We start from the raw sequence: 19,624 nt of genomic DNA, 5'->3' as shown, positions 1-19,624 counted from the left end.
AGACTGTCCAGTTTTAAGATTCTCTGTTCACAGTGGGGAGAAGTCCCCAAGAAATCTGAAGAAGGGAGTTGGGGAAATGGACACTCAAAAGCATGAGACAATCTGTAACCCATTCACTGATAAAATGGCCAAGTCTTAAGAGTCAGAAGCGATCTTAGTCATCTCATTCACCCCAACTACCTAAAGCAGAAATCTCTTCAACCAAATTCCTTGATTGCTTCCAGTGGTGGGGAACTCACTACTTTGATGTGTTCTGTTTCATACAGAATTGAAATCTGCCTCTTTAATGTCCACCTTCATGGTCCTCGTCTGTCTGACCATGTGTTCTGTGAAGGCAGGGCCCCGGTGACTCTCACTGTCTCCCACAGTGCTGGAGTGTAGCGGCGTTCAATGAATGTGTTCTTGGAATGAATGATGCAGTAATACCGAATATTTCCCCAAGTGCCACCTCAAAGCCATCCACACTAGCTTTTCCCACCATTCCATATATGACAGTTTCCAGAACGCTCTTCTTCGTTCCCACTCTGCTACATCATCCAGGTTGCAATGTTTCTTCTAAATGGTGGACCCCTGAAGTGAACTCAGTTCTCCAGATGAGCCTTGAACAGCCTAGAAGTGGAGTGGGGTGTGCCCTTTCTCACCATGTGCTCTGTGCCACCATCCACACAGCCTGACCCTGCAAGGCCTTATTTTTAGCATCCTGCTGTGGTTGCGTCTCTCTGAGCCCCAGGCTGGTCTTTTGTGTGGCACAGCTGTAACTGTACCTCTCACAGTTTTAACAAAGAGGAGCACTCCTTGCTGCATATGACAATAGGGCCGTGTCCTGGGATGGGCTCTTGGTGCCCACTGGCATGTCAGGGGCTGGGCTGGGGAGTGGGCAGCCCCAGTCCTCCTGGGCAGGACCTGCTCATGGGGCCAAGATTCTGGTTGTGGGCAAAGAAGATTCCAGAGTGTGCCCTTTGTTCAGCAAACAAATCTGGCTTAGGGGCTCTCCCTAAGACCCCAAGCTAAGGCCCATAATCAGGTGATCAGCAGGTCCCTGACCGTGGTTGGTAGAGCCCCTGAGGGCGGGCCCCTGGGCTTCCGGACACTGTGGCTCAGCTTTGCCCCTCCACATAGCTGAACAGGTGTGGGGTAGCTGTGAACACACAGCTATGGGTTAATATGTGCTTGTTGACTGACTCCTAGATGGCAGGGAGGCAAGCAGCAATCCCAGGCCAATGTCCACACCTTGGCCACCTGCTCCTCCCCGTCCCCTCTGCAGTTTGGGGCCAGGACAAACTCACCCCTCTTGCCCTCAGTTTGTGGATCTGATGAAGGGCGGTGAGAGGAGGCCCCAGCCCTGAGGCTGCCTCTGGTGGACTGGGAGTCTGGTCTGGGACCAGGCCCAGCCTGAACTTGTGGACCGAAGGCAGATGGAGGGTGACGTCCATAAAGTCCCCCAGGAAGGACCCGGGGCCTCTGCCCAGAGAGAATCTTCTCCCCTGAAGGGGCTTTATGCTACATAGAGAGTCCACCCTCTAGAATGACCTGTCAGCCAGGGAAGGGGCAGGCATCATTCCAGGTCACCACACGCCTGATGGCACAGGGGCCTGGCCTGTGGGGGAGGGGCATGAGGGCAGAGGGAGGGGCAGGATCATTATGACAGAGAGGAAACCCCAGAAACCAACAAGGTCAGGCAGGGCAACCGAAAGGAAGATGAAATTCGCCCTTGCCTGAGAAGGAAAGGAAGGCTCGAGAGAGGCCCCTGTGATAGCGGCTTTCCTGGCCCTGAGCTCCGCAGGCTCTCAGGCCAGCGGGATTCAGCACAGAGGGCATTGGGGCCACTGGCTCAGACTAGCTCCAGGAGGACACCAGCTCGCCCCCACACCACAGGGCTCACCGGGGTGGCCCAGATGTGCCAAGAGAGCAGAGCCCCCACCCAGACCCCACGCTCACATCCCCTGCCCTCCGCCAGCTCCCGCACACACCTTCACTCCATCAACCCTTCCCAACTGTGCTGACTCTGAGTGGAGGCAGGTGACGCCCTCCCTGCTCGCTGACAGCAGACACACTCAGGCCCAGACCCCTGGGTCCTGCCCCAGGCCTAAGAGAGCCTGAGAGAGCCCCCTGGAACCCCTTGTGGTCCATCTAAGGCAGGCTGCGTGTACGGAAGAGCCCTGGATGGGTTCTCGAGGCCGGGGTTGAGGTCCACCTCTGACCCTAGCTGGCTGGATGACCTGGAGCAGGTCATGTTGCTTATTGGCCCTCAGTTTCTGGATCCCAGCTCTGCAGGCCAACTCGTAATTGTTCTGATTCTCAGAGAGCAGGCCATAGGAGCCTTCCCTAGGTGGGAAGGAGAGGGAGGAGAAGGTCAAGGCCAGAGCCTGAGTGTGAAATGCAAATGGGAGCCCCATATGTAAATCAGTCGATGCTTGTTCCTTCTCTTCTGACAAGGCTCAGCAAGGGGCAGATGCCCCAAAGAGTGTCCGTGACCTTCCCCTGGGTGTCCTCGCAGAGAGGAGCGGGCTGGGCACCTGGGGTCACAGTGGCATTGACCTGCTGGGGACAGGGGCCCAGCTGGAAGCCAGCCCTCCCCTGCCTGAGCCCAGGGCCCTTGGTCCCCTGCCCAGTGAAAACACAGCCTTCTGTCCCTTCTGCAATCACTGTGTCCCGTGTCCTCCCACAGACTGTGGGTGGCGTCTGTCCCCCCAGGCCCGGAGTGGAATGTCTTTCAGTCTGTGGGTCTAGGGGCTGATGTGGCAAAGACCCTTCGGGAGCTAGCTGGCCACTCCCTATAACAGGGACAGTTGTGGCTGTGGGCAGGGGTCTCTGTAGGCCCGTCTCCCGAGGCTCTTTCTTGCATGAAATACCTTGGGTGAGAGGGGGCCAAGCTTGGGACCCTGCCTCCAGGGATGCCAGGCACTCAAATGATGCCAGGCAGGGTGACACCAGCATGGGGGCGGCAGGGGGCGGGGGGGGGGCGCTGTTTCTGAGGCTGCCGGCGGGCAGCTGGGCCACTGGGGCCCTGGGGAGACCCAGATGTTGTCTCTTTTCAGCTCCTTGCTTCCCAAAGTGGGAGGGGGGAGACTGGGGAGGCCGCAGGGAGGAGCCAAGGGGCCCCCTGGGGTTTACTGAGGAGCCATCTGGGAGGGAGAGCAGGGGCCATCTGTTCCCCAGGCTGCAGGCTTCAGGGAGCAGAATGGGCCACAGGGAGGGGCTTCCCAGCACCAGCATGCAGGGCCACCCTCCAGGCCTCACTCCTCCAGGAGTGGGCTCCGGGGGTCCTACTCGGGAGCTGAAAGGTTGAGGAAGAAATAGGTTCCAAGACCCCTGCACAGAGGGAGACCCCATCGAACCCTGAGAATTTGGTGTGGAGCGAGGCACGAGGCCGGGAAAGGAGGGCCAGTCCCCAAGGGAAGATGGGGGGTCCGCCCCCCCCCCAGCTCCTTCCCTCCCCCTGCCTGCTGGAGGGCACCAAAAACACTTCAGACCTAGACCACCTGGCACTTTCAAAGCCCTTTCAGGCCCTGGACAAGGGCAGAGATCCCCATTTTACTGAAACTCTTGTTTTCCACCCAAATCAATAAGCCTCAGTTCTTGAGGGTCCCTGGAGTCCCCCTGAAGAGCTGGAGGAGAGCCTCAGAGGCAGGAGGCATAGGAGAGGGGTAAAGATCTGGAAGGCTGTCTCTGGACACTGCCCCCCAGGGCTCTCACATCTGATCACCCCCACCCCCAGCCAGCTAGAAAGCCCCACTTCCTCCCCTTTCCCCAGCCCTCCTATTGGCTCCCTCACCCAACCATCCAGGTCCCAGAGAACAGAGAGCCCCTCCCCACAGGGCATCCCACTTCCTGCATCTGTCACCTGCAAATAGCTCAGATCCCTGTCCCCAATGAGGAAGCAGAGGTGGCTCCGCCACTGTGTTGGCCCCCCCAGCCCCCACCCCTGGTTCCGGGCACCTGACTCCACATCATGTATCCTCAATGTTGGCTGCTTCCCATTGACACGGAAGCCACAAAGTCCCTCCACGTTAACAAGAGTGCCCCCAGCTCCCCTCCCTGTTGGCTCCCGTTCCTCACAGCCACCCTCTAGAAAGAGATGTCCACACCCGTCTCCACTTCCTCCTCCCTTCCTCCCTTCCTCATTCCTCAGCCCCTGGCCGCCCTGAAACCGCTCAAAGCTTGTCTGTGCAGCGCCATGTCGGGCTCCCCGTCCTCCTCTTCCCTGCCCCTGCCAAGGTCCACCTCTCTGGCACTTCCGTCCCCCTTGCAGGTCCCTCTGTCTGCCTGGGTCACAATGCTGGAGATCTCCCTCCGAGATTGGTGGACAGTGGGATGGAGGGGAAGGAGGGCACTGGCGTCAGACACCCTGGGTTCAAAGAGGCCTCACTGCCTACCAGCTGGGTCGCCTTGAGCAAGTGCCTTCAGCCTTTGTGCCTTGGGCTCCTCAGCTGTAAAGTGGGGGACAACATGAAGTGACCTCCTGGGTCCTGTGAGGATTCAGAAGTGCGCGCTCTCCCTTAGCAGGGTCTGGCACAGGGCGTCGGCTGCTCAGAGCAGCCAGAGGGAGCACCGGTTCTGCTCTGCCTGGTGGCCCCCGGCACTGGTACTCTCAGGACAGCAATGGGCCAGATAACCAGGGCAAAGCTTCACAGAGGGCTTCACGGGCTTCTGGCAGTCTGGCTGACCTGGGAATCCCAGCGATCTGAGACGTCACAGGCACACTCACCCACCCCATGCATTACTCCTCCTGCGCACGGGGTGGGCACATTTTGAGGGGCTCAGTCATTTGCATGGAATACCGTGTTCTCTCTTCTGCTGCCACTGCTCCCAAGGAGGTCAAATCTCCCCAGTGCAGCCCACTCTGGGCATCTCTACCCAGAACCCGGAGGCCCCTGGGGCATAAGGGTGGAAGCTGGCAACAGATGGGTTAACTCCTGGCCTGGCTCCTGGGAAGGATGCTTCTTAGGGCACGCAGTTCCTCCTCCTCTCCTGGCCTTTCCTTGGTCCCCAGAGCAGCCGGCACCCCTCCCCTCTTCTCACATCCCCCTCCACTCCCTCTGACCGAAGGGGACAGAGGGCTCCCCCAGGTGGCCAAATGTGCCAAGGCCAGAAGCTGGGGAGTCTGCAAGCACTTGCTTCAAGCATCTTGCCCTTTCACCCCATAAATACATCTGCCCGATCAGACCAGGTATTCCAATTCGGGGATTGGAAAATCAGGTCACCTATATGTGTATTGACATTTCTATGAAACCAGCAATGTGTGTGGTCCGCGTGGTGCAAAGTGTTCCTAGCCAAGCTGTGGGGAATTGCTTGCAGCCAATCTGAACACTGGGGGAGGATTGTTTGTAGGGCCTGGCCTAACACTCTGCCTTGTGTCATGGGTCACAGGATGCAGAGACATGGGGACAGGAAGCAGAGGGCAGAGGCCCCGCTAGAAGCCAAAAACACACCAGCACCAATAATCACCACCATTTACCGTGGCCCTTTGGTGTATCTGTCACCATGCCCCAGGCTTTCCATCCTTCATTTTGCTTACTTCTCACAACGACCTAGGAAATAGGCATTATTATTATCCCCATTGAGCAGATGGGAAAACTGAGGCTCACTGAAGTTAAATCCCTTGTTTAAAATCACACAGCTAGGTGAAGCCTGAATTTGAACTCAAACATGTCTGACTCCAAATTCCTTGCTCTTATGCAAGTCTGCCTGTGCACGGGAAGATAATCTGGCAAAATAACTAGGAGAGACATGACAATACTCATGAGATGCTCTGGAATGAGGGTGGACAACTCCTTCCTACACTAAGAGCATACACGGCAGGTGCTCAGCGGAAGCAAGTGGAACCACGACAGGTCAGTTACACAAGCACAGTGAATACATACAATACACACACACACACATACATGTGAGAGGAAGGGAGAGGTAAACCAGCTGCTCTCCAAGGTGCACACACAGGCCTGGCTGGCCTGATACCTGCCGATGAATGCAAGCAGACTTGGGGCTTGGGTCTTGGTCCTTCTAGAACGCGGACACTTGGACAGCATGGAGTGCACTAAGATCCAGAAAGTTCCAGCGACGGCTGTAGCCCCCCCCTCAGCTCACTGGCAGGCTGAGGCCCAGCGTTCTCGACCCAGACAGGTACCGGTGATGGCCACACACAAGCAGGGGACACATACATGAATGTGAGCTCGATCACACATGCCCCACCCACACGTACATCATCTGAAGACAGAACCTGCTGCCGCCGTCTGTTCTGTGCAGACACAGTCGAACTCTTGGGCACACAGTCCATCTCACACTGACAGGTACGTACACACACACACACACACACACACTCACACACACAGCTCTCAGAGAGAAGGGAAGAAAGGTCGAGCTGGCTTGGGGCTGAAAGTCCCTCCGGGCCCATAGACAGTGAGGCCTAAGCCCTGGGATCAACCCCCTGGTGGCAGAGTCTGTCCTCAGGCAGGGTCCCCCACCTTCCCAGGCCCCCAGACAGTCTTCTGCCCTCCCATTTGAAAGCTTGGGCCAAGCCCTGGAATGCCCATCATGGCCACCAGGGGGCGCGTGAGCATTGAATAATCCAGCCCAGCTGCCTCCCCAAACCCTCATTCATTCATTGCTAAATGCGTATGGAGCACCCATTCTGTGCCAGGTGATGGGTGCCAGAAGAAAGGTGGGGGGAGGGGTGGAGGAAGGCAAGGGCAAGGGAAGAGGCAGGTGCATAAGCTTCAGTGGGACTGGAAGTTAGATGGGGATGGCGTTGGCAGGAAGGGCTGGGTCAGAAATAGCTAGAATGTACTGAGCACCAGCTGTGCTCCAAGCTCTCCTGGATTTTGATATGCATTGACTCATTTAATCCACAACTGTGTGAACTAGGTGCTCCCATTCTTTTGCTTTTATTGTGGGTATTATGGGTGCAGTAAGCAGGCATAATGACAGGTACTTACCCCCTAGAGTTATTGTAAGGATTAAATGGATCAATAGGATTATGTGCAAAGTACTGCCCAGTTGTTATCACCATCCCCATTTTACAGTTGGGGAAACCAAGGCACAGTTAACAAGGAGTGGCTCAGGATTTAATCCTGAGCAGGCTGGTCCCTGAGTGTGGGCTTACCCAGTTACTAGACCCCCTGGGGTGTAGTAGGTCCAATCAGGGGGTCCTGGGGGCAGTAGGGAGCCACTAGAGAATTTTAGCAGGGAAAGGAAAAGACCTAGTTTGCACTTCATGCTGGCTATAGCATGGGAAAGCCTGGTGGCAGGGGGTCTGGTCAGGTGGAAGCTGTCACCATGGTCCCAGCTGTGACTAGGACGGCAGTGGAGGGGTAGAGAGGAGAAGACAGACTTGAGAGACATTAAGGAAGCAGCCTAAAGGGTCTTGGTGACCAATGTCATGCCAGAGCTGGGGAGGGGAACAGGCAGAAAGCAGCAGATGGGGAAGCAGAGTGGGGAGGGTAGGGGCGTGTGGGGCATCCATGGGCAGAAGTCTGTTGGTCCCCAACCTGCCCTCTAGCCTTGACCTGAGAGAGAGCTCCACACCTTCAGGGCTGAAGATAGAAGAAACGCAGCCCCCAGATTCCTCTGCAGCATCTTTCCTGGAAAGCCTGGGGACAGTGTGAGGGCCAGGAACCCTAAACTCTGGCACCCTTCTGTTCAGGGCCTGGGCTCTGTGGGGATGGCACTGTGCTGGTCTCTCCCATCCCACCCAGCACCCTGGCCCTTGACTATGGGGCAGGACCTGGGAGTCCCACCCACCCTGTCTGCCTGTCCCCAGCACTGAGACAGAGTGACAACACCCCCCTCCCCTCCCACACACGCTGAGGCCTCAGCCTCACAAAGCCTTCTCCTCTACAGGATCTCACTGAATCTTCACAACAATCTGGGAGTAGGCCCTTATCTTGGTTTCACAGCTGCAGGAGCCACCTTGGATGGAGGTAAGGGGCTTGCCCTGGGTCACACAGCTTGTGCCTGGACCAGCCCTCTACTAGGACTTTTGCTGCAAATCATGGGCTCTTACCCCCTCCACTCCCAGCACCATCAGGCCCTTGGTGGCCACCTCCGGGAGATGGAGGCAGCTCTGTCTCTGTGCAGAGCTGGGAATGGGGCTGCGAGAGGGGCATGGTTTGGAGTCACCAGGGCTCCAGCTAGGGGAACTAGGAGGGGAGGGGAACCAGCTGGGTGGGGCACAGAGCCTCCCAAAGGGTGGGGTGGAGTGGGACGTGCCTGGGCCAGCAAGTGGGGACAAAGAGGGCGCCAGCACACCTGGCAGCCAGGCGGCCGAGCCCGCCAGCCCAGATTCAAAGCGGGGCTGAGGCTGTGATTGGCGGCCCAGGTCCCTCGCTCCACCCCTTCTCTCTCACCTCCCAGGCAGCTGAGAAAGAGGGATGGAGTTGAGAAGGCCCCTCATCGTAAATCCTTAAGCACAGACCGGTGGCCTGGTCGGCAGTGAACTCACTTAACTCCCTCTCGTGCCCCAAGCCCAGCCGGGACCCTGTCTGGCCTTCTGGCGCCGCCATCAGCTCTGGTGACGCCCCCAAGCTGCCAGACTTGGGTGGCCCAGGCCTCAGGTCATCCAGCCACCCCTCCTCTGAGCCGTCCTTCAGCCCGCGGCCTCCTCCGCTCCTCTTCCCCCCAGCCCGTCCTCTCGGTGCGTCCCCTGTTCTCTGACCCCTCTCCCCGTCCAGCCACGAGGCCCCGGCCAGGACCCCGGAAGGGGCAGCTTCCTGGGCCCTAGCCCCTTTGCACTTGGGCCCTCCCGTGCCCGGGAACCCTCCCCGTCGGGCCTTCCTGCCCGGGCCCCGGGGCACCCCGCGCGCAGCTGGGCCGGGGCGGCTGCAGGGTAGCCGGATGTACAGGTTGCCGGACTCCGCAGAGGGCCCGCCGAGGGGGGCTGGGCAGGAACCGGACTCCGGCCGGCGCCCCGCCCCTGGCGCAGATGGCGGGGCCGCGGGTGGGTCCCGGCCGCAGGTCGGGCCTCGGGTTTCGGCCGCGAGGGGCGGGGCGGGCGCGAGGGCGGCTGAGGCCGCGGCCAATCAGCGCCCGGCCGGACTCCCCCAGCGCCAATCACGGCCCGGCCCTGTCGCCCCCGCCCCGCCGCGTCCTTTGTTCCCGCTGGTCCTGGCGGCCCCCGGCGCGGCCCCCGCGGCCCGGCTCGCGGCCCCCGCGCTGCGACTTCCGGCCCGCGCGGACCGGGCTGTGTGCACGCGCGTGTGTGCAGGGCCCGCTCCCGTCCGCCCCGGGGACACTCCGGGCCTCGCCGCCAGGTATAGGCCTGCCCGTGGCCTTGCACACTCGTGTGGCCGCAGCGGCCCCGGGGACCCCGGTGTGCCTGGCCAAAGCCCCAGAAAAGCTCTTTTGAGAGGCTCAACTTTGACCTTAGGCGGGGGGCTACCAGTGACCACCAGGACCTGGGCAGTGGTCCAGCTCAGGCCCCACCTTTCCTTCCTGGGCCGCGGTTCGTTTTCCGCACTCGCTCACGCTTCCTTGCCTTGGCTCGGCCGCTTCCCCCTTTCACATACATCCGTCTAATGAACTCGGAGCCTTCCTTCCAGACCTGCCTTGGGGGTGCATCCTCTGTGGAGTCGCAGGGGCCTCCCTCTGCTGTCCACCTTCCCATCCCCCCCAGCACTTGGTCCCCTCTAGTCCTGGTTTGGGGCATCCGCAGCAGTGAGCCCCTGAGGGACTCAGACTCGGTAACCCCAGCGCCTGGCAGAGCGCGCTGCTCCATGGGTGTCTACTCAAGGGGCAGCAACAAGCCCTCATCCCCAGCATATCGGGGGTCACACAGCACCTTCAGGCCTAAGCTTGGTTCCACCTGAGACCCAGAATGTTATCCCAGGCCTGTTGTAAGGATAAAAAGAGCTAAAATCTGCAAAGCTCAGATGCCATACGGTGGACAGCCCTCCCAGAGCCCCTGCCACTTCCAAATTCCCAAATCAAGTGGACACTCCTCTTGCTCTCCCTCCCCCTCCTTGCAGTCCCCTCCCTTGACCTCTGAGCCTTCTGCTCAGGACTCCAACCTCAGTCTCCTGTTCCCTCCACCTTCCATGAGCTCATCCACTCCCAGACCTCCATCTGCCCTGCCCCAACCTGTCTCCTGGCTCCCCTGGAGACCTCCACCTGGACATCCCCGAAGCATCTCAAACCCAGTTTGTCTCAAGCTCAAGGTCCTCATCCCACCAGTCTGCTCCTATATCGATAAAGGACTCACATCCTCACTATTACCCAGGCCAGACACCTGGGTGTCATCCCCAGCCCCTCACCCACCAGCCTCTGTGACCAAGTTTGTGGCTCTCAGATCTGGCTGTCCTGCTCCCCCAGGGCCAGCACCTTGGCCCACACCTTTCTACTTTTTGTCTGTTCTCCTAATCGGCCTCCTTGCTCTCTGCCTCCACAGTCTGCAGGGCCTGCTGCTTGCAAGGTTCCCTCTCCCACTGCCCTCACCCTCCAGTCTCAGCTCCCGGGTATAACAGACAGGGCCCTGCCTGCCTTCCTGTCTCAGCCACAGGCACACAGAATTATGTCAGTTGAAGCCCTTGACACAGGCTAGGAGTTGGGAGTGAGTCCACCTTCCCAGGGCCCTCTAATAGAAGCAGTGCCAGGCACTGGGGCCATCAGAGGAACAGCTAAGGCTGGGGAGTAGACCGGCTCAGCAAACAGGCTCTGCAAACAGACTCAACAAGCAGGCTCTGCAAACAGGCACACCTGGGTCTAGATCTTGGCTCTGCACTTGCCCACTTTGTGACTTTGGCTCTGTTACGCTCTCTGCCTCTCATCCCCAGTGGGTTTAAAGATTTTATTTATTTATTTTTCCCCCAAAGCCCCAGTAGATAGTCGCATGTCATAGCTGCACATCCTTCTAGTTGCTGTATGTGGGACTCAGCCTCAGGATGGACGGAGAAGTGGTGCCTCGGTTCGTGCCCGGGATCCAATCCCGGGCCGCCAGCATCGGAGTGCGCGCACTTAACCACCAAACCACGGGGCCGGCCCCCCAGTGGGTTTAATATAGCCTCTTTGAAGGGCTAGAGGAGAACTTAGGACCCGGAGCCAAGAATGGGCAGGGGCTGCCTCCTCTCCCAGGTACTCACCGTAGCCCAGCTTCTAAATCACCTGGGGGAGGGGCAGGGCCTGAGATGGAAGACCCAGTTAGGCAGCATGGGGAGGAGGAAAGGGGCAGGAGGAGACGGGGAGGGGAGGCTGACAAAAGAGACCAGCTGCTGTTTGCACACAAACCCCAAGTTGATAATGAGTGGAGGGGTGGGGCGGGGAAATGTCTTGGCACGAGCCTCTGCCAGCTGAAGAGTCTGCCCAGATTCATCATGCCCCTCCCTCCACCGCCCCCCACTCTGGGCCCTCACTGCTCACACACAGCCATATATCTGCTCCTAGGACTGCAGCAGGGAAGGGCAGGAAGGGCCCCAAGATCTGGCTCCCTCACCCCAAAGCTCAAATCCTCTCCCTCAGGCCACACATCCTGAGAGCAGCCCCGGGGAGCCCACAGGAAGGGCCGGAGCCTGATGGAGCCCGAGGGCGTCCGAGGACTAGGAGCAGGCTCAGACTCCCAGTCTCTGAGCTCCTGGTCAGAGAAGGAGCTCTGAGTGCCTGGACCTCTGGAGGAGAGAGGAGGCACCCAGAGGTGAGGCCTGGAAGAGTCCTCTGCCCCTGGGGCCTCCCCCACAGGGCAAAGCGGCAGACCAGGGCTGGAGGGAGGCCAGGAGGCTCCTGTCAGCCCCTTGGCCCCCAGTAATGCCAGGAGGTCCCCTGGGTGGCCCACCAGACAGGAAGCAGATAAACAAGGCCCAAGGAAGACCAGCGGGGACCCTGGGTGTCAGGAGTGGGAACCCCCACCACTGTTTGGTCACCCCCACCTGGAAGGTCGTGGGAGGGCTTCCCCTCCTGTGTCCACAGGGTCCTGCTCCATCTGTGCCTGTCTCCCTCTGCCCCCAGGGTCTGGCTGGCCTGTTGGCATCTCCCCTGGGCAAAGAGCCGTCCCGTGCCCACAGCTAGCTTCTGCCATGTGGGCTGTGGGTGCAGCTGACAGGCTGTGTCTGTACAAGAGCGTGTGCTCCTGCCGCCGCGTGCCAGCCTAGCAACCGCTCCCAGGGGCCGGGAGGGGCGGCGCCAGCAGTGGACGGCAGCTCTTGTGCACCCCCCTCTGCCCACAGCCTCCTCTTTCCCTTGATGCTTGAGTGCCCTGCCAACACCTGCTCCAGAAGAGGGTCAGCCCGGCGCCAGCTCCAAGGAGAGAGGCAGGACCACGGCAAACTGCACATCTCGGGGCCTTGGGCTTCTGTGGGTCAGCCTCTAAGCGGCCAGGGGCTGAGCTTTGTGGGGAGCAGCAAGGAGGGAGCCTCCACCGTGTGGGCCAGGAGCCCCAGGCCAGAGCACTGTCGGGGAAGGGACTGCTCCCTTCAGTGTCCTTCTCAGCGGCTCACCTCTCCTCCTCTCGGGCCGGAATGTGACTGGATGTGGCAGGAGTGGGGAGAGGGCAGTCCAGGGAGGCAGGAGAGCTGGGCAAAAGTTTGGAGATGGGAACGAGAGGGGCACAGGAGCAGAGGGTCACAGTGAGGGGACCACGTGGGGCCAGGTGACTGAGGGGCCTTGAATGCCAGGGTGAAGGAAGAGTTTATCCTGAAGCCTGTGGGAGCCACAAAAGATGCTGAACAAGGAGCAACAAGATGGGCAGGGCAGTGGAGAGACCACGGCCACAGTCCAGTGAGAGGAGGCGAGGTGGGTCTGCATGCAGAGAGCAGTGGCCCTGGTGTAGGGATGACATCAGGGGTCGTGGGGTCAGACAGGCCTGGGTTCCAGTCTGGACCTTCAGCCTCTCTGGGCCGCCACTCCCTCAGCTGTAATTCGGGGGCAACAGGAGACCTCCCTTGCGGGTTTGCTGGGAGGGTTGCATGACGTACCGCACGCAGTGGACTATCATCACCAGCGGGAAGGAAGAGTGACTTGAATGAGGGCCCGGGCTCCTGACTCACAGGGTGGCCTCGTGTGGTCAGAGGCGTGCACTGTCGTTCGCTTCCCTTCCTGGGGGGCGGGGGGAGCAGTGTATACAGTGAGAATGTTGATGGGCTCCCGAGGGGGCACTGCATGGCAGCGGCCGTGCACCTGGGTCCTGAAGCGCAGGACCTGAGCGGGCATGTGGGTGGGCCAGCGCCGGGGTGTTGGAGCAGGGGCCTGCAGAGGCAAACGGCTTTGAGGGTCTCCAGGGCCCCCATGCAGGGCCTGGGTACCACCAGGGAAAAGGCGGGGTGGGGGCAAGAAGCCAGCACCCCACAAGGTTCCAGATGGTGAATGGGGCTTGACATAAAAAGGCCACTGGAGTGCAGAAAAATAAATCTGTACTTCTCCCGCACCTGCGTGTGTGCGCACACGAGCCCATTTTGTGGAGCCCGAGTGAGTGTGGGAATGAGGGCCATGATTTCACACGTGAGCACAGGAGCAGCCTCGGCAGGGGGCTTCAGGAGCACCGGGCCCCACCGATGCAGAATGCCTGCTTAAGACCCTGAGGCCAGTGCCGAGGAGGCCTGACCGGTGCCACCCCGAGAGGGGACCAGGCTGGCTGGGGCCCAAGGCCTTACCCAGCCCACCCTCCCAGGCCCAGGCCACAGAGGAGGCATTGATGGCAAAAGAGGCGCCCAGAGGCCACTGCAGCTGGCATGGGCATCGCTGGGCCTTGCGGGGGCGGGGGAGGATCCTTGTAGCACCCAGGCCTCTGTCCGGCTCCGGGGCCCGGGTCTGAGCATCCTCGTCTGGAGGTGCTTCCGTGCAGCAGGCACGGTGACTGCACACCCCTGGAAGGAGAAACCGTAGGCCTTCCTTCCCAGCTGTTGGCAGGAGGCAGAGGCCCCCTCACCTCGCCCTTGAACCCCACGATGGATGGTCTCTGCCCTGCCTAGACTTCTGCAGTGAGCCTCCACCACCAGGCGGGATTGGGGCCCCTGTGCCTGGCCCACCTCTCTGGCCTACCTTTTCCCCATTAGACTCCCAGGGGATCTTATGCCCACCTAGCATGCCCCCACCTCCCTCTCTGATTCTCTGCTTTCTGTGCCCTGAGCCCATTTGGCCCCCCACATCCTCACCCACCTTGCCTGCCTGTCCAACTCTCAGGCTTTACCTACCCGTCAAGCCTCAGCTCAGGCTTACCTCCTCCGTGGAGCCTTCTGGGATTGCTCCAGATTGATTTAGGCCTTCCCAGGCTCCCCCTGCACTTTGCAGGCACCTCCAGCATAGTTATCATGTTAATGATCATGCTAGATTATAACTGCTCACGTGCAAAGCTCCTTAGGAATGGAACTCCACTCAACATCTTCCTCTCTTTCTGCTTCTGGGCACAGAATAAACATTAAAGTCGCCAGTGGCCAACACTGCCCCTCCCAGCCTCCCACCAATGCCCACGTGAGCTGTCCACTCCAGGGACCAACTGGCCAGCGTGCTTTCAGGTGCACCAACGCGGGCACTGCAACCACCGCGAGGTGAAGCCGGGCTGCATTCACACCCCGCACGTCCAAGCCCAGGCAGACAAATGTGTGCACAGAGATGCGCACTCGCACAGACATGCACAGAAACACATGCACGCAGGCACGTGCATTCTCAGACAGGCACAGGCTCAGGCACTCACACACATCTGCACACACGGAAAAATACAAACACAGGTGTGCACATGCACCAACACACACTGATACATAGATATGCACACGGAGACACACACAGATACATGCCACACACAGGCCCCCCCAGACAGCTACAGACACGTACACAAGTAGACCACTCACATACAGGCACACACTCACAGACACGTACATACATTTGCACACACAGAACACACACACACAGAGGTACCCACCAGCGCACACCCAGCCAGGCCTCAGGTGCAGGAGGAGGAACTGCTGATCTAGGCCTGCAGCTGCCGCCTCCTCCCTCCCCGAGCCCCCAGGCCGGCAGAGGGCGCCCCAGGCCCCTTCCCTCCAGGCTCAGGCCTAGCGGGAGGGGGAGCACATGGTCACCACCCACCCTCCCAAGCCACGTCCCCTTTATTCCCCTACCCCAGGAGGATGCCACCATGCCTGAGGACCGTCCAGTCGCAGAGTCTTCCAGGCCCTGCTCTGTCGTGCTGGCCTCAGCCTGGAGATGAGCCTGGGGGGCCATGCCCTTGGGGGGGGCAGTGAGAGGACTGAGGCTCAAGGCCGATGGCCAGCATAGGGATGGCAGCCAGCTCAAGGAGGGAGGGCCGGTCAGCCGCCCACTGCCCGTCTAGGCAGGACTATGCAGCCCCCAGGGCCCTGCAAACCCAGACTCCTCACAGGCCTGCAACCCTGCCCTGCTCCCTGTAGTCCCTCCAAGAGTTTGTTAACGTGTAGTCCCCTGGAAGAGGGCCTGCTAACACTGAAATGGGAGCTAGGACCCCAAAGACAAGCCCCTCAATCCTCTCCTTTCACCAGTGCCCAGCTCTTCTGGCCCCACTGAGCCTCTGGTGAGGCCTTTGATTCCTTAAAGACAGAAGCCCAAGGTCCCCCCACCCCGAAACCCGGAGTCCTGGAGCTGTGCTAAGCAGAGGTTACTCATGGGAGTCGTCCCAGACCTGCCTCTGCTGCTTACAAGGTAAGAACCTCGGGTGAGCGAGCTACTCTTTTGAGCCTTGGTTTTTGCATCTGTAAAATGCGCTTCCTTAACAGCCCCTGCCCTGCAGGTGGATGAGAGGACCAACAAGGCAGCGCGTGTACAGCTGTGGTTTGGAGCTGGGCACACGATGTGTGGAAGGTGGTTGTTGTCCCTGTTGTGATTTCCGTGTGCTGAGCCGTGTCCGGCCTGAGCCTTTGTGGCAGTGTTTGGACCCAGTGGAGAGCCAGGCAGTATGTGCTCACTAAACCCTGGGAAGTGAACAGGATGGGGGCAGCCCAAGAATGCCACAGCTGAGCCACCAGCAAACAGCACACACCAGGGAGAGCCTGGCAAGACGCCAGGCCTTGTTTTCCAAGTGGTTTGTTTCTCGGGGACTTGAGTGTCTATTCCTGGTGGGGCCAAGCTCTCGACCTGGCCATGCACCTTGGCTAAAGGAGGTTCCTCCTCCTTCTCCCAGGAGGGGAGGACTAGGCTGGTCCTCCCTGTCCACTCCCCCAAGACGCCTTCCAAGTTGTCCCACCATAATTAGGCTCTTTGCGACTCATGGGGTGTGTGCCTTTTCTCCATCCCCAGACTCAGGCTGGCCCAGGGTGGGGGTCTCCCCTCTCTAAGAGGTGTTGCTGCCCCTCCTGAAGGCAGGTGGGGAGCCCTGGCCAAGTCTGTGGCAGAGGTGGGCCCTCCTGTCCCCTGCCGCGGGCCCCTTGCTCAGTGGTCAGCTGTGCGTGGGGCTCGGCAGCGCCCGGGCAGGCTGCTCTCGTCATTAGCCGCCCGGCCTCGCTCCAAGTGAATTAGCTGGCCCTCGGGGAGCGAGCGCTGAGGCCTGCAGGCTCCTGGCACCGGCCAGTGATTCATTCACCACGGCCTCACCCCCGCCAGAGGCCAGCGGCATCCCTGCCCCCAGCCCACCGGCCTGGCTGGCGGCCGGGGAGCAGGAGGCTGGTGCCCAGAGCGGCCCTGGCTGCCCGTCCATGTGCTCCTATCATCCTATTAATCAGGCTGCTGTCTGCTCCCTCGGGTGGCGCTCACCTCCACCCGCCCGCCCCTCCCACATGCAGGCCTGGTGGCCCTGGGTCTGCGCCCTGCCCTGCTTCCGCCAACCTGGCCTGCCCTGTCAGTCTCTGTCTCCTGCTCCCTTCATCCCTGGGCACCTTGCATGACCTGAGGGAGGCCTCTCATTCTCTTTTCTCCTCCCTCTGTGCCTTCCTGCCTCCTTTAACCGAAGCCCTGGGATCCACTTAACTGCTCTTGATGAAAAACAGAAGCTCGGCCCATGTATAGGAGGACCCGGGTAACTGTCCGGGGCTGGTCCCTACCAGCCTCAGGCTGGCCTCAGCTTCAGGACTAACATGGATGAGGGAGGCACCGCCTTGGTCTCTGCTGCAAAAGTACTCAGGAGCCGACACGTATCCCTTCAATAACCCCCTCCTCATTTTCATTTACTCAACAGGAGACAGGTGCTCAGAAGCAGGTGTGGGTGAATGAATGAATGCCCTTCTCCACAGCAAATGTGACTTCTCTTCATCAATTCATGTGACTCACGTCTTCTCAGATCTCTCTGGCTTGAAAACTGTCTTACTGCAGCTACAATGTGGAAAGCGCCCACAATTTGCAGCCAGAAGACCTGAATTCCAAACCCAGCTTGTTGTCTAAATTGCTTCTCTGAGCCAACAGGTCCTCCTGGTCACGTGGGGCTGATTCCCCTCCCCGAGGCTGGCTCAGAGGATTAGAGGCATTTATCTTGTGCAGGGAACGCAGGGCACAGAGATACCGCCCAAATGGCAGCCACAAGAGGACTCTGCTCAAAGTGCTCTTCCTGGGGGGGACCTCCCTCGCACACATGTGTGCAATTTCCCCTGTATTGTTCTATAATCCTTGATGGTTACTCTGTAATTGCTCTCAAATGGTTTCATCATAATAAATAGCATCTGCAGGGCCGTTTATGAACTGTAACTTTTTCCTCATCCCCTTCCCACCTTTACAAAAACAAACTGAGGCTCAGGGAAGTGAATCAATTTCTCTAAGACCACACAGTGAGGAAGAGGCAGAGCTCACCCCTCCCCAGCCTGTGGGGCCTGCTGGTCCCCAGCCCACTGTGTCCCCAGCTCCAGCCAAGGGAAGGAGGGACAAGGAGGGAGCTTGGCAGGAGACGAGGAGGCGACCTGGGATCTGATGGCCAATGGAGGAGGCGGGTGGTTCACTCAGCACCAGGCAGACTGGGTTCATGTGCGTCCATGCAGGATCGTGTGCTTACCTGTCTGTGCAGGTGTGCAGGCTGAGACCAGGTGACCCCGAAGGGGGCTTATTGAGGGATCATGCCTCTTGTGTGGGGTGTGGGACTAGGTTGGCTCCACAGTCCCTTTCTGTTCTTAGGCTTAGGTGACTCGGAAACTTCTAGAAAAAGACTGGGCCAAATGAAATGCGTCCCCTGGAATTGAGTTTCCATTATCACCCAGATAAGCTTCATTATTAGCTGTTTGATTTGCTTATTTTGTTGTTGCTGTTTTGGTCAGAAAACTGAGGCACCAAGGAAGTCCATGGACGTGTCCCAGAGGCGCGGTGAGGTGAGAATGGGAGATGGAGACAGCAAAGTAAGGAGCCACAGAAGGGAGGGATCTGCCTGAGGAAAGGGGATGGGGGCAAGGAGGAACCATCAGCAGGGAAGACTCCACTCCACCTGCAGCCATGCTCCTTATCTTTGAAGTCTCAGCTGGGAGCATGCCTCCTCCAGGAAGCCCTCCCTAACTGCTCAGGCAGAGCTCTCTGCTCTCTCCTCCAGGTTCCCGCACCTGTGGCCCTGGACACACTTCGTGTGGACCTTCCTGACTGTGCCTGTCTCCCCCCACTTGGTGGTAAGCAGGGCAGGGAGCTTGTGTGTGTGTGTGTATGCTTACATTTGGGAAGGTTAAAAAAATACAGAAAAATAAAAGGAGAATGAAGAAAACACCCGTGTACCTGCAGGGACCAGCTTTGTGCCCCAGTCCCTAGATGGGAAGGGCTCTTGCATGACTGCCCACATCGCAGGCACATGCTCATGTCTGCACGCGCATGAACACACGTGTGTGGCCCACACTCATGAGACGTGTCACCCGACATGGATATGTGTCCATGGTTGTACTTACAACGCACGTGCACGCCCATAATCAGGATGTGGAAGGACTGGACAGGAGCCTGTTCCAGAGAAGAGAGGAGCTGGGCCAAGGCCAGGGCGTGGCCGCGGCGTGTCTGCCGTGTGTCTGTCCGCCGAGGGTTTCCAGGCTGGCACAAAGCCTGCCCTGGCTGCCACTCCCACCCCATGTTTCTGTCTGGATAGACAAGGCAGGCCCCCTCATCTATGGGGAGCCCAGAAGTGAGCCCGCAGGGTTGGGACTCCCTGACTCCATTTCCGAGGTTTCAGGCTGTGACACTTGGCTCCTTTCCAGCCTTTCCAGCTGTCCCCTCTGCCAGACCGGTCCCCTGACCTCCAGCAGCTGGGAGCAGCAGGCAGCCCTGGCTCCTGGACGACTTACAGGTGCGGCAGCGTGGACAGATAAGGACTGAGACACCCTGGGAGGGACACTCGAGGGCAGGGAGCAGAGCCTTCGGCAGAGCTGGGTGACCTCGGAGTAATACCGACCGCACTGCCACAGTTTCTGAAAGGCAACAATCGTGAGCTTTGTATGCCAAGAAGGGAAATTCCCACCAAGTAATATAATAAAAATTACCAACAAGTTCTAAGTTGTGGGTTGCTTTGTCATTGACATGTGAACAGAATGACTGCTGCCCCGTCTCCTGGGAAAGCTCAGATGCCCCCCCTCCACCCCAACCGCAACAAGCTCTGGGCCCACGTTAGCGCATCCGGAGCCTCAGGTGCTGAGCCGGACTCAAAGGCTCTGAGCCTCAGAGGGCAGTTGGGGCTTTAAAGAGGCTCCCCTCTGCATTTCACTGGGAATTTGGGAGCCCCTCGGGGTCCCGGGCCTTCCCCAGGGAGCCCACTCAGGGAGTGAGCGGGTGCCAGGCTGCGGGTGGCTCTTCCCAG

General features: G+C 59.4%; 1 long non-coding RNA gene across 1 annotated transcript; it reads left to right on the top strand.

Moving 5' to 3' along the window:
• The first annotated feature begins 13,346 nt into the window (after window positions 1-13,346).
• Window positions 13,347-19,341, top strand: LOC147912299 (uncharacterized). Its single transcript, XR_015550070.1, has 4 exons — window positions 13,347-15,588; window positions 17,057-18,170; window positions 18,386-18,458; window positions 19,029-19,341. It is a non-coding gene; the product is annotated as an uncharacterized LOC147912299 (long non-coding RNA).
• The last annotated feature ends 283 nt before the right edge of the window (window positions 19,342-19,624 follow it).

The sequence above is a fragment of the Ceratotherium simum genome, chromosome 37 (genome assembly GCF_057802395.1).
Source record: "Ceratotherium simum simum isolate JZ-2026a chromosome 37, ASM5780239v1, whole genome shotgun sequence".
Lineage (NCBI taxonomy): Eukaryota > Metazoa > Chordata > Mammalia > Perissodactyla > Rhinocerotidae > Ceratotherium > Ceratotherium simum.
Note: the sequence above shows the minus strand (reverse complement) of the source record. Positions and strands in the feature narration are given on the sequence as shown.